Source organism: Salmo salar, chromosome ssa01, assembly GCF_905237065.1.
Source record: "Salmo salar chromosome ssa01, Ssal_v3.1, whole genome shotgun sequence".
NCBI lineage: Eukaryota > Metazoa > Chordata > Actinopteri > Salmoniformes > Salmonidae > Salmo > Salmo salar.
The window spans coordinates 44,100,031-44,112,221 of NC_059442.1; the positions used below are offsets into that span (position 1 = coordinate 44,100,031).

The 12,191-nt window shown below is 41.9% G+C and overlaps 1 protein-coding gene across 2 annotated transcripts in view; it reads right to left on the reverse strand.

The window, feature by feature from the left end:
* Positions 1–12,191, reverse strand: part of sash1b (SAM and SH3 domain containing 1b) — a 91,730-nt gene that overhangs the window by 20,755 nt on the left and 58,784 nt on the right. The gene's annotated exons all lie outside the window — the stretch shown is intronic.

Below are 12,191 nucleotides of genomic sequence, written 5' to 3' on the forward strand. Positions count from 1 at the left end.
AATAGGCTGAGAGAGGCTGGACTGAGGGCTTGTAGGCCATGTTGTAAGGCAGGTCCTCACCAGATATCACCGGCAACAACGTTGCCTATGGGCATTAACCCACCGTCGCTGGACCAGACAGGACTGGCAAAAAGTGCTCTTCACTGACAAGTCGTGGTTTTGTCTCACCAGGGGTGATGGTCGGATTCGTGTTTATTGTCGAAGGAATGAGCGTTACACCGAGGCCTGTACTCTGGAGCGGGATCGATTTGGAGGTGGAGGGTCTGTCGTGGTCTGGGGCGGTGTGTCAGAGCATCATCGGACTGAGCTTATTGTCATTGCAGGCAATCTCAATGCTGTGTGTTACAGGGAAGACATCCTCCTCCCTCATGTGGTACCCTTCTTGCAGGCTCATCCTGACATGACCCTCCAGCATGACAATGCCACCAGCCATACTGCTCGTTCTGTGCGTGATTTACTGCAAGACAGGAATGTCAGTGTTCTGCCACGGCCAGCGAAGAGCCCGGATCTCAATCCCATACTGACTGCTACTTTTGATCCCCCCCCTTTGCTCAGGGACACATTATTCAATTTCTGTTAGTCACATGTCTGTGGTACATGTTCAGTTTGTCTCAGTTGTTGAATCTTGTTATGTTTATACAAATATTTACACGTTAAGTTTGCTGAAAATAAACGCAGTTGACAGTAAGAGGACGTTTCTTTTTTTTGCTGAGTTTATTTTCTTTCGTTTATCATACTACCGTCATCACCATTTTTATGAATTTTAACCACTTTAAAATGGACACATCAATAATTTCAAAGCTCACCACACTGAATTACACAACTTCAAAGCCCATTTCATAGAGAATGTTAAAAAGTGGACTATATAGAAGCTGGTTGAGAGAATGCCAAGAGTGTGCAACGCTGTCATCAAGGCAAAGGGTGGCTACTTTGAAGAATCTCAAATATACTGCTCCAAAAAATAAAGGGAACACTTAAACAACACAATGTAACTCCAAGTCAATCACACTTCTATGAAATCAAACTGTCCACTTAGGAAGCAACACTGATTGACAATAAATTTCACATGCTGTTGTGCAAATGGAATAGACAACAGGTGGAAATTATAGGCAATAAGCAAGACACCCCCAATAAAGGAGTGGTTCTGCAGGTGGGGACCACAGACCACTTCTCAGTTCCTATGCTTCCTGGCTGATGTTTTGGTCACTTTTGAATGCTGGCGGTGCTTTCACTCTAGTGGTAGCATGAGACGGAGTCTACAACCCACACAAGTGGCTCAGGTAGTGCAGCTCATCCAGGATGGCACATCAATGCGAGCTGTGGCAAGAAGGTTTGCTGTGTCTGTCAGCGTAGTGTCCAGAGCATGGAGGCGCTACCAGGAGACAGGCCAGTACATCAGGAGACGTGGAGGAGGCCGTAGGAGGGCAACAACCCAGCAGCAGGACCGCTACCTCCGCCTTTGTGCAAGGAGGAGCAGGAGGAGCACTGCCAGAGCCCTGCAAAATGACCTCCAGCAGGCCACAAATGTGCATGTGTCTGCTCAAACGGTCAGAAACAGACTCCATGAGGGTGGTATGAGGCCCCGACGTCCACAGGTGGGGGTTGTGCTTACAGCCCAACACCGTGCAGGACGTTTGGCATTTTCCAGAGAACACCAAGATTGGCAAATTCACCACTGGCGCCCTGTGCTCTTCACAGATGAAAGCAGGTTCACACTGAGCACATGTGACAGAGTCTGGAGACGCCGTGGAGAACGTTCTGCTGCCTGCAACATCCTCCAGCATGACCGGTTTGGCGGTGGGTCAGTCATGGTGTGGGGTGGCATTTCTTTGGGGGGCCGCACAGCCCTCCATGTGCTCGCCAGAGGTAGCCTGACTGCCATTAGGTACCCAGATGAGATACTCAGACCCCTTGTGAGACCATATGCTGGTGCGGTTGGCCCTGGGTTCCTCCTAATGCAAGACAATGCTAGACCTCATGTGGCTGGAGTGTGTCAGCAGTTCCTGCAAGAGGAAGGCATTGATGCTATGGACTGGCCTGCCCGTTCCCCAGACCTGAATCCAATTGAGCACATCTGGGACATCATGTCTCGCTCCATCCACCAACGCCACGTTGCACCACAGACTGTCCAGGAGTTGGCGGATGCTTTAGTCCAGGTCTGGGAGGAGATCCCTCAGGAGACCATCCGCCACCTCATCAGGAGCATGCCCAGGCGTTGTAGGGAGGTCATACAGGCACGTGGAGGCCACACACACACACTACTGAGCCTCATTTTGACTTGTTTTAAGGACATTACGTCAAAGTTGGATCAGCCTGTAGTGTGGTTTTCCACTTAAATTTTGAGGGTGACTCCAAATCCAGACCTCCATGGGTTGATAAATTGGATTTCCATTGATTATTTTTGTGTGATTTCGTTGTCAGCACATTCAACTATATAAAGAAAAAAGTATTTAATAAGATTATTTCATTCATTCAGATCTAGGATGTGTTATTTTAGTGTTCCCTTAATTTTTTTGAGCAGTGTATATTTAGATTTTTTTTTTTTTTTAAGTATACAAAAAAATATGATATTTGTGTCTACAATCAACTGGTCAAAGTTGATTGTGATATGATTAAGATAAAACAAACAGCCCTACTGGGGTGTCGAGCCTGGCCTTAATGTACAGTATATACACAGAATAGTTTTTAAAAAAATTTTTAAACGCAACAGTGTTGGTCCATGTTTCATGAGCTGAAAGAAAAGATCTCAGACATTTTTCATATGCACAAAAATATTATTTCTCTCAAATTTTGTACACAAATTTGCATACGTCCTTGTTAGTGTGTGGCATATCAAGAAGCTGATTAAACAGCATGATCATTACACAGGTGCACCTTGTGCTGAGGACGATAAAAGGCCACTCTAAAATGTGCAGTTTTTTTACAACACAATGCCACAGATGTCTCAAGTTAAGCGGGCATGCAATTGGCATGCTGACTGCAGGAATGTCCACCAGAGCTGTTGCCAGATCATTTAATGATAATTTCTCTACCATAAGCCGCCTCCAACGTTGTTTCAGAGAATTTGGTAGTATGACCAACCGGCCTCACAATCGCAGACCACGTGTAACCATGCCAGCCCAGGACCTCCACATCCGGCATCGTCTGAGACCAGCCACCCAGACAGCTGATTAAACTGTGGATTTGCACAACCGAAGAATTTCTGAAAAAACTGTCAGAAACCATCTCAGGGAAGCACATCTGCATGCTCATCATCCTCACCAAGGTCTTAACCTGACTGCAGTTTGGCGTCGTAATCAACTTCAGTGGGCAAACGCTCATCTTCGACGGCCACTGGCACGCTACAGAAGTGTGCTCTTCTCAGATGAATCGCCGTTTCAACTATACCGGGTAGATAGCGTATATGCCATCACACCAAATACTGACAGGTTTTCTGATCTACGCCCCTACCTTTTATTTTAAGGTATCTGTGACCAACAGATGCATATTTGTATTCCCAGTCATGTAAAATCCATAGATTATGGCCTGTTGAATTTATTTCAACTGAATGATTTCCATACTAACTACGAAATTGTTGCATGTTGCGTTTACATTTTTGTTCAGTGTAATAACCATGTGTCAATGACTTTGTAATCGAATTGGCATTATAGTCTATCGTTACGCTTACACTGCATAACAGGGACTAGGACATGGCATCATTGACAGAGACTATGCTGCTGAATCACATTTTGATACCCCCATATCAATACTGCCACTTCTTCCAAATGACACCTTATTCCCTTAATACAGCTCAAGTCGGAAGTTTACATACACTTAGGTTGGAGTCATTAAAACTCGTTTTTCAACCACCCCACAAATGTCTTGTTAACAAACTATAGTTTTGGAAAGTCGGTCAGGGCATCTACTTTGTGCATGACACAAGTAATTTTTCCAACAATTGTTTAGACAGATTATTTCACTTGTAATTCACTGTATCACAATTCCACTTGGTCAGAAGTTTACATACACTAAGTTGACTGTGCCTTTAAACAACTTCGAAAATTCCATGGCTTTAGAAGCTTCTGATAGGCTAATTGACATCATTTGATTCAATTGGAGGTGTACCTGTGGATGTATTTCAAGACCTACCTTCAAACTCAGTGCCTCTTTGCTTGACATCATAGGAATATCAAAATAAATCAGCCAAGACCTCAGAAAATAAATTGTAGACCTCCACAAGTCTGGTTCATCCTTGGGAGCAATTTCCAAACGCCTGAAGGTACCACGTTCATCTGTACAAACAATAGTACGCAAGTATAAACACCATGGGACCACGCCATGATACCACTCAGGAAGGAGACGCGTTCTGTCTCCTAGAGATGAACGTACATTGGGCGCGAAAAGTGCAAATCAATCCCAGACCATCAACAAAGGACATTTTGAAGATGCTGGAGGAAACGGGTACAAAAGTATCTATATCCACAGTAAAACGAGTCCTATATTGACATAACCTGAAAGTCCGCTTAGTAAGGAAGAAGCCACTGCTCCAAACCTGCCATAAAAAAATTTGCAGTTTGCAACTGTACATGGGGACAAAGATTGTACTTTTTGGAGAAATGTCCTCTGGTCTGATGAAACAAAAATAGAACTGTTTGACCATAATGACCATCGTCATGTTTGGAGGAAAAAGGGGGAGCCGAAGAACACCATCCGAACCGTGAAGCACGGGGGTGGCAGCATCGTGTTGTGGGGGTACTTTGCTGCAGGAGGGACTGGTGCACTTCACAAAATAGATGGCATCATGAGGATGGAAAATTGTGGATATATTGAAGCAACATCTCAAGACATCAGTAAGGAATTTGAAGCTTGGTTGCAAATGGGTCTTCCAAATGGACAATGACCCCAAGCATACTTCCAAAGTTGTGGCGAAATTGCTTAAGGACAACAAAGTCAAGGTATTGGAGTGGCCATCACAAAGCCCTGACCTCAATCCCATGGAAAATGTGTGGGCAGAACTGAAAAGGCGTGTGCGAGCAAGGAGGCCTCCAAACCTGACTCAGTTAAACCAGCTCTGTCAGGAGGAATGGGCCAAAATTCACCCAAGTTATTGTGGGAAAGCTTGTGGAAGGCTACCCGAAACATTTCACCCAAGTTAAGAAATTTTAAGGAAATGCTACTAAATACACTCAATTAGTATGTAAACTTCTGACCCACTGGGAATGTGATGAAAGAAATAAAAGCTACTATTATTCTGACATTTCACATTCTTAAAATAAAATATTTGTGGAGTTTCCCCCATTCTTCTCTGCAGATCCTCCCAAGCTCTGTCAGGTTTGATGGGGAGCGTCGCTGCACAGCTATTTTCAGGTCTCTCCAGGGATGTTAGATCGGGTTCAAGTCTGGGCTCTGTCTGGGCCACTCAAGGACATTCAGAGACTTGTCCCAAAGCCACTGTCTTGGCTGTGTGCTTAGGGTCGTTGTCCTGTTGGAATGTGAACCTTCGCACTAGTCAGATCCTGAACGCTCTGGAGCAAGTTTTCATCAAGGATCTCTGTACTTTGCTCCGTTCATCTTTCCCTCGATCCTGACTAGTCTCCCAGTCCCTGCCGCTGAAAAACATCCCCACAGCATGATGCTGCCACCACCATGCTTCACAGTAGGGATGGTGCCATGTTTCCCCCAGACGTGACACTTGGAATTCAGGCCAAAGAGTTCAATCTTGGTTTCATCAGACCAGAGAATCTAGTTTCTCAAGGTCAAAGACTTAAGTGCCCGTTGGCAAACTCCAAGCTGGCTGTCATGTGCCTTTATGGTAGAGTGGCCAGACAGAAGCCACTCCTCAGTAAAAGGCCTGATTGGTGGAGTGCTGCAGAGATGGTTGTCCTTCTGGAAGGTTCTCTCATCTCCACAGAGGAACTCTGGCAGAGTGACCAATGGTTTCTTGGTCACCTCCCTGACCAATTTGGCTGGGCGGCCAGCTCTAGGAAGAGTCTTGGTGGTCCAAACTTCTTCCATTTAAGAATGATGGAGGCCATTGTTTTCTTGGGGACCTTCAATGCTACAGATGATCAATGGAAACAGGATGCACCTGAGCTCAATTTCAAGTCTCATAATAAAGGGTCTGAATACTTGTCTAAATAAGGTTTTTATTTGTATACATTTCTAGAAATCTATATTTGCTTTGTCATTATGAGGTATTGTGTGCAGATTGATGAGAAAAAAAATATTTAATCAATTTTAGAATGAGTCTAAAGTAACAAAATGTGGAAAAAGTTAAGTGGTCTGAATACTTTCTGAATGCTAAACAAGACTGCTAAATGACTAATCAAATGGTTACTTGGACTACCACCTGCATCAACCCTTTTTTTCAACTAACTCTCTCGCACTGACTATGCACACACAAAGGACTCTACCCACACACTCACTACATTCTGTATGCCCACACGCACATAACATGTGCACACATGCATACTGACGCCACACACACACACACACACACACACACACACACACGCTGCTCCTACTGCTCCACATGTTGCTGCTACAGCTAAGTCTATTATCTATCCTGTTGCCTAGTCACTTTATCCCTACATATATGTACTTAGCTTCCTCAATTACATCATACCCCTGCACATCGACTTTGTACTGGTACTCTGTATATAGCCATGTTATTTTTATTCATTATTGTTATTCACTGTGTATTTATTCCTCGTGTCACTATTTTTTATATAATTGCTTAAATCTTTAGCTCTGCATTGTTGGAAAAGGACACAAGTAAGCATTTCACCGTCGGTCTACGCCAGTTGTTCATGGAGCACGTGACAAATACAGTTTTATACATCTTTGAAAACTTGTGAGCAGCAGCGCATTTATGAGCTCATCCAATGTAGGTTGGGGGGGGGGGTATAGGCTACTGAATATAGCCTATTCACATCGCAGTTAGAGCGGCTATTGTTTCCTCTCGCATGTTAGAAGACCAAAGCGAAAGTAATATGATGATTGGTACACACAAGTGATGCTTCATGATAATCACAGATGGATTTAACTTGTGCATTTTTGTCCAATAAACACATTTTGTCCAATAAACGTTGGATGTATCAAATAATCGAACTCGGATTCAAACTGTAGCTCAAAACTGAAAATGCCCTTCAATTTAATACTTCATGCAGTTAGCTGTGGTTCCTAACTGTACTGTAAGTAGGCTACAGTATGTCCTCTTTAGCCTGATATATCACATGACAGAGGTTGTTGTGAGCACTCGAATGAGGCTAATACTGTCATCAGTCAGAACAGAGAAATAAACACTATCCCATTATATGCCCTGTCTCGTCAGACTACAGGCTTCCAGTACAAACACACAGGCAGTCAACTGAATTGACAAAGTTAAAATGTTATTCATCCCAACCACATAAAGCATGCAGACACATTTAAGGGGTGATATAAACACATGATTGGGGTCAATTCCATTCCAATTCATCCGTTTTAAATTCCTGAATTGAAATGGAATTTACCAACCCTACAACTAGATAAAGTATAAAGACGACATAAATAAATATGAAGATACTAAAATCTGTTTATGAAATCTTATGAGTTCATTTAAAAAAGGGTATTCATCCCTCACACCACTCCCTTGTGTGTATGCAAATGTGTCTACACTTTGCCACAACCTTAGATCTAAACTCAGAAAAGATTCATCTGTTACTTTTAATTGTAAAAAAGGGGGAATTTCAAGGGGTTCGCATGCTAATAGTTTGCCACAAACAGTAGTGATGGGTGAACAAATAAATATTAGTTACATATCGGGATATTATTTTTGATGATATATCGTTTTGACAAAACTCCTTCATAGCTTGTTCTCCGTCCTTCTAAACAGGGAGCCAATTTGTTTTCAGCACTTTTACTTCCATGACTGATCAAAATGTGTTCTCATGGCTCTCTTGTACCTCTGCAGCAGACATACGGTGAGCAATATGTTTGGAACATCGAATCGCAGTACATATCGGCACCTAAGTATCGTAATAATATCGTATCGTGAGGGCCTTGGTAATTCAAAACCCTCCCGTACAGTCCTGTGTTGTGACTACCAATACTGTAGGCTGACTTGTCTCCTTCTCGTGGTATGGTACTGTGTGACTGACTGGCTCAACAGTCCAGAAAAGAGAACCATTCATTGATTTGCTTAAATGACATGATGCCATGAGGTCAGAAACAGCCTGAAATCCAACTGAGTCCCAAATGGGACCCTATAATGGCCCATAAGGCTCTGGTCAAAAATAATGCACTATATAGGGAATAAGGTGCCATTTGGGACGCAGGGCTTTTCTTTTCAACAGTTGAGTTGAGGAATGAATGAATAGGCTGTGGTCCAGTGAGAGACATAGTACTGTTAGATCACAGACAGATCGCCACTACATGCTTCTTATAACCAGTCCATTGTGTTCTGACCACATTATATCTCATGTCCCCCAGTGCTTATTTGGCATGGTATGCATGTTTCTGTTCAAAACAACATGTCCTACATCATCATAGCTAGTATACAGTACCAATCAAAATTTGACATACCAGGGTTTTTCTTTATTTGTACTATTTTGTACATTGTAGAATAATAGTGAAGACATCAATACTATGAAATAACACATGGAATCATGTAGTAACCAAACAAAGTCTTAAACAAATCAAAATATATGTTATATTTGAGATTCTTCAAAGTAGCCACCCTTTCCACACTCTTGGAATTCTCTCAACCAGCTTCATGAGGTAGTCACCTGGAATGCATTTCAATTAACAAGTGCGCCTTGTTAAAAGTTAATTTGTGGAATTTCTTTCCTTCTTAATGTGTTTGAGCCAATCAGTTGTGTTGTGACAAGGTAGGGTTGGTATACAGAAGATGGTCCTTTACCAATTAGGGCTAAGTCCATATTATGGCAAGAACAGCTAAAATAATAAAATGCCAGTCCATCATTACTTTAAGACATGAAGGTCAGTCAATGCGGAAAATGTCAAGAACTTTGAAAGTTTATTCAAGTGCAGTCGCAAAAACCATCAAGCGCTATGATGAAACTGGCTCTCATGAGGAACACCACAGGAAAGGAAAACCCAGAGTTGCCTCTGCTGCAGAGAATATGTTCATTAGAGTAACCAGCCTCAGAAAATGCAGGCCAAATAAATTCTTCAGAGTTCAAGTAACAGACATCTCAACAACTGTTCAGAGGAGACTGTGTGAATCAGGCCTTCATGGTCGAATTGCTGCAAAGAAACCACAACTAAAAAGGACACCAATAAGAAGAAGAAGAGACTTGCTTGGGCCAAGAAACACGAGCAATGGACATAGGCCGTCGGGAAATCTGTCCTTTGGTCTGATGAGTCCAAATTTGAGACGCAGAGTATGTTAACGGATGAGCTCCGCATGTGTAGTTCCCACCGTGAAGCATGGAGGTGGTGCTTTGCTGGTGACACTGTCGTGATTTATTTCGAATTCAAGGCACACTTAACCAGCAGTGATACGCCATCCCATCTGGTTTGCACTTAGTGGGACTGTCATTTGTTTTTCAACTGGACAATGACCCAACACACCTCCAGGCTGTGTAAGGACTATTTGGGAGGGTGATGGAGTGCTGCATCAGATGACCTGGCCTCCACAATCACCCAACCTCAACCCAATTGAAATGGTCTGGGATGAGTTGGACCGCAGAGTGAAGGAAAAGCAGCCATCAAGTGTTCAGCATATATGTGGGAACTCCTTCAAGACTGTTGGAAAAGCCTTCCTCATGAAGCTGGTTGAGAGAATGCCAAGAGTGTGCAAAGCTGTCAAGGCAAAGGGTGGCTACTTTGAAGAATCTCAAATATATTTGATATGTTTAACACTTTTTTGGTTACTACATGATTCCATATGTGTTATTTCATAGTTTTGATGTCTCCACTATTATTCTACAATGTAGAAAATAGTAAAAAGTAAAAGAAAAACCCTTGCATGAGTGTGTCCAAACTTTTGACTGGTACTGTACTATATGAAAATGTATGCCCTCAAATATATGTCGCTCTGGATAAGTGTCTGCTAAAACGTATAAAAAAAATAACTGTCTAGATGTCTTCACTTCTTACATTATGCTCTTGTGAATGTAACATTCATGGTTATATTTCCCATTCAAGATCATGCTAAATACTTTGTTTTGTATACAACAGTCTGATGCTTGTCAGTCAGAGAGTAGAGGGAAAGCCATAACATGGCACCTTTGTTATGACACTCAGACAAACAGTAGGCCAGTATGGATGGGTTGCAAACGCCCTGTGCGTGTCCTGACAGGTGGAATCCCAATAGAAACGACCTAACAACAGCATCAGGGCTTCCTTACATCTCTAAACTAACTCTCTTCATAACAAAGCCGTAATTGACGCAGCCCCTTGTAACAGGGTCTCATCAGATCAGAGGAGTTAAAAGGAGAACGTTGGTGTCACGTTACCGGCTGACAACGATTGGATATGGAACATCTCTGTGAAGACAATTGATCTTCCTTGACTCGTGTCCTGAGGGTAGGTGTTATGGTAGATGCCAGTAAGAACCGAGATAGGTGATATTTTAATGAGATAGAGGCAGACAGAGAGAAAGTGAGGGGTTGTCCAGACGACAGAAAGAGAAAGAACAGTTATGAGTTGAATGTATCAGTATGCCAGTGGAAAGGAGCACTGTAGCAGGGGACCCAACTGTGAATTGTAGCCAATTCATTTGCAGTAATTCTGTTACTGATTTTCTGAAATGTTGTTAACAATTTGGTAACAGAATTTCATGTTTTAATCCCTTAATAATTTACAAGTGATGATATTAGTTGGCAGGGGTCTTTACTTCAACATTTCTGTGTTTTGATGAATTTCTAATACCTTTAGACTTTTTTTGGTTGATGTTCTCTAAAAAAGACCCCTTTTTCATCTGTTTGAACAGAAATCAAAGCCTTTGCGTATACCTAACATTTAGGCTAAACAATGGTTGAAGAAAATATAAAAATATATATATATATACATACATACATATATACATACATACATACATACATACACACACACACACACACACACTCTCTACCGGTCAGAAGTTTTAGAACACCTGCTTATTTGAGCTGTTCTTGACATAATATGGACTTGGTATTTTACCAAATAGGGCTATCTTCTGTATACCCCCCTTCCATGTCACAACACAACTGATTGGCTCAAACGCATTAAGGAGGAAGGAAATTCCACAAATTAACTTTTAACAAGGCACGCCTGTTAATTGAAATGCATTACAGGTGACTGCCTCATGAAACTGGTTGAGAAAATGCCAGGAGTGTGCAAAGCTGTCATCAAGGTAAATGGTGACTATTTGAAGAATCTGAAATATATTTTGGTTTGTTTAAAACCTTTCTGGTTACTACATGATTCCATATGTGTTATTTCATAGAGTTGATGTCTTCACTATTATTCTACAATGTAGAAAATAGTAAAACTAAAGAAAAACCCTTTGAGTGCAGTAGGTGTTCTAAAAGCTTTTGACCGGTAGTGTATGCCTTAAATTTCTCAAAAATAGACTATTAGCTTTCGTTTGACTCCAGATTTGACAAGCGCCTATGAACTTCACATGTTGGTGCTCATGGGTCCTTTTAGATGGAAAATGACCCTATGCACATGGGCAAATTTAATTTCAACAGAACATTTTACAAAAAACATTTACTTGAAGAGCAGTGCAGATGCAAAGTTTGGAAACAGAATGACGGTTTGTGCCATTGATGCTGTCATTCCGTTACCAAACTTTGCATCTGCATTGTTCAAGAAAACATATTTTGTAAAAATGTTCAGTGGAAATTGTTAAAAGTCGCACTTGTGCACAGACTTGTATAGTTTGTTTAACTTAGCAATCATTGTTTTTTGTTTGGCATACATTTTACCGCATCCCTCGGTTACCATATAATTCTCCATATCCCTTTGTGTCATGTATCAACACAGTCTAATAACAGGGGACTGGGTCATACCATACATCATAGCTATCATGTATACCACAACACAGTCTTTGAGCAGGGTCATACACACACACACACACCATACACAACTTGGGGAAACAGGACGAGATTAAGGTAAGGAACCACAGATAGAGCAAATAAAAAAGATGAGCTCAAACTTCTCCACAGCCATTAAAGAAGTATACATCATTAAAGAACTTCATGACTTTATCCTATGAAAGAAGG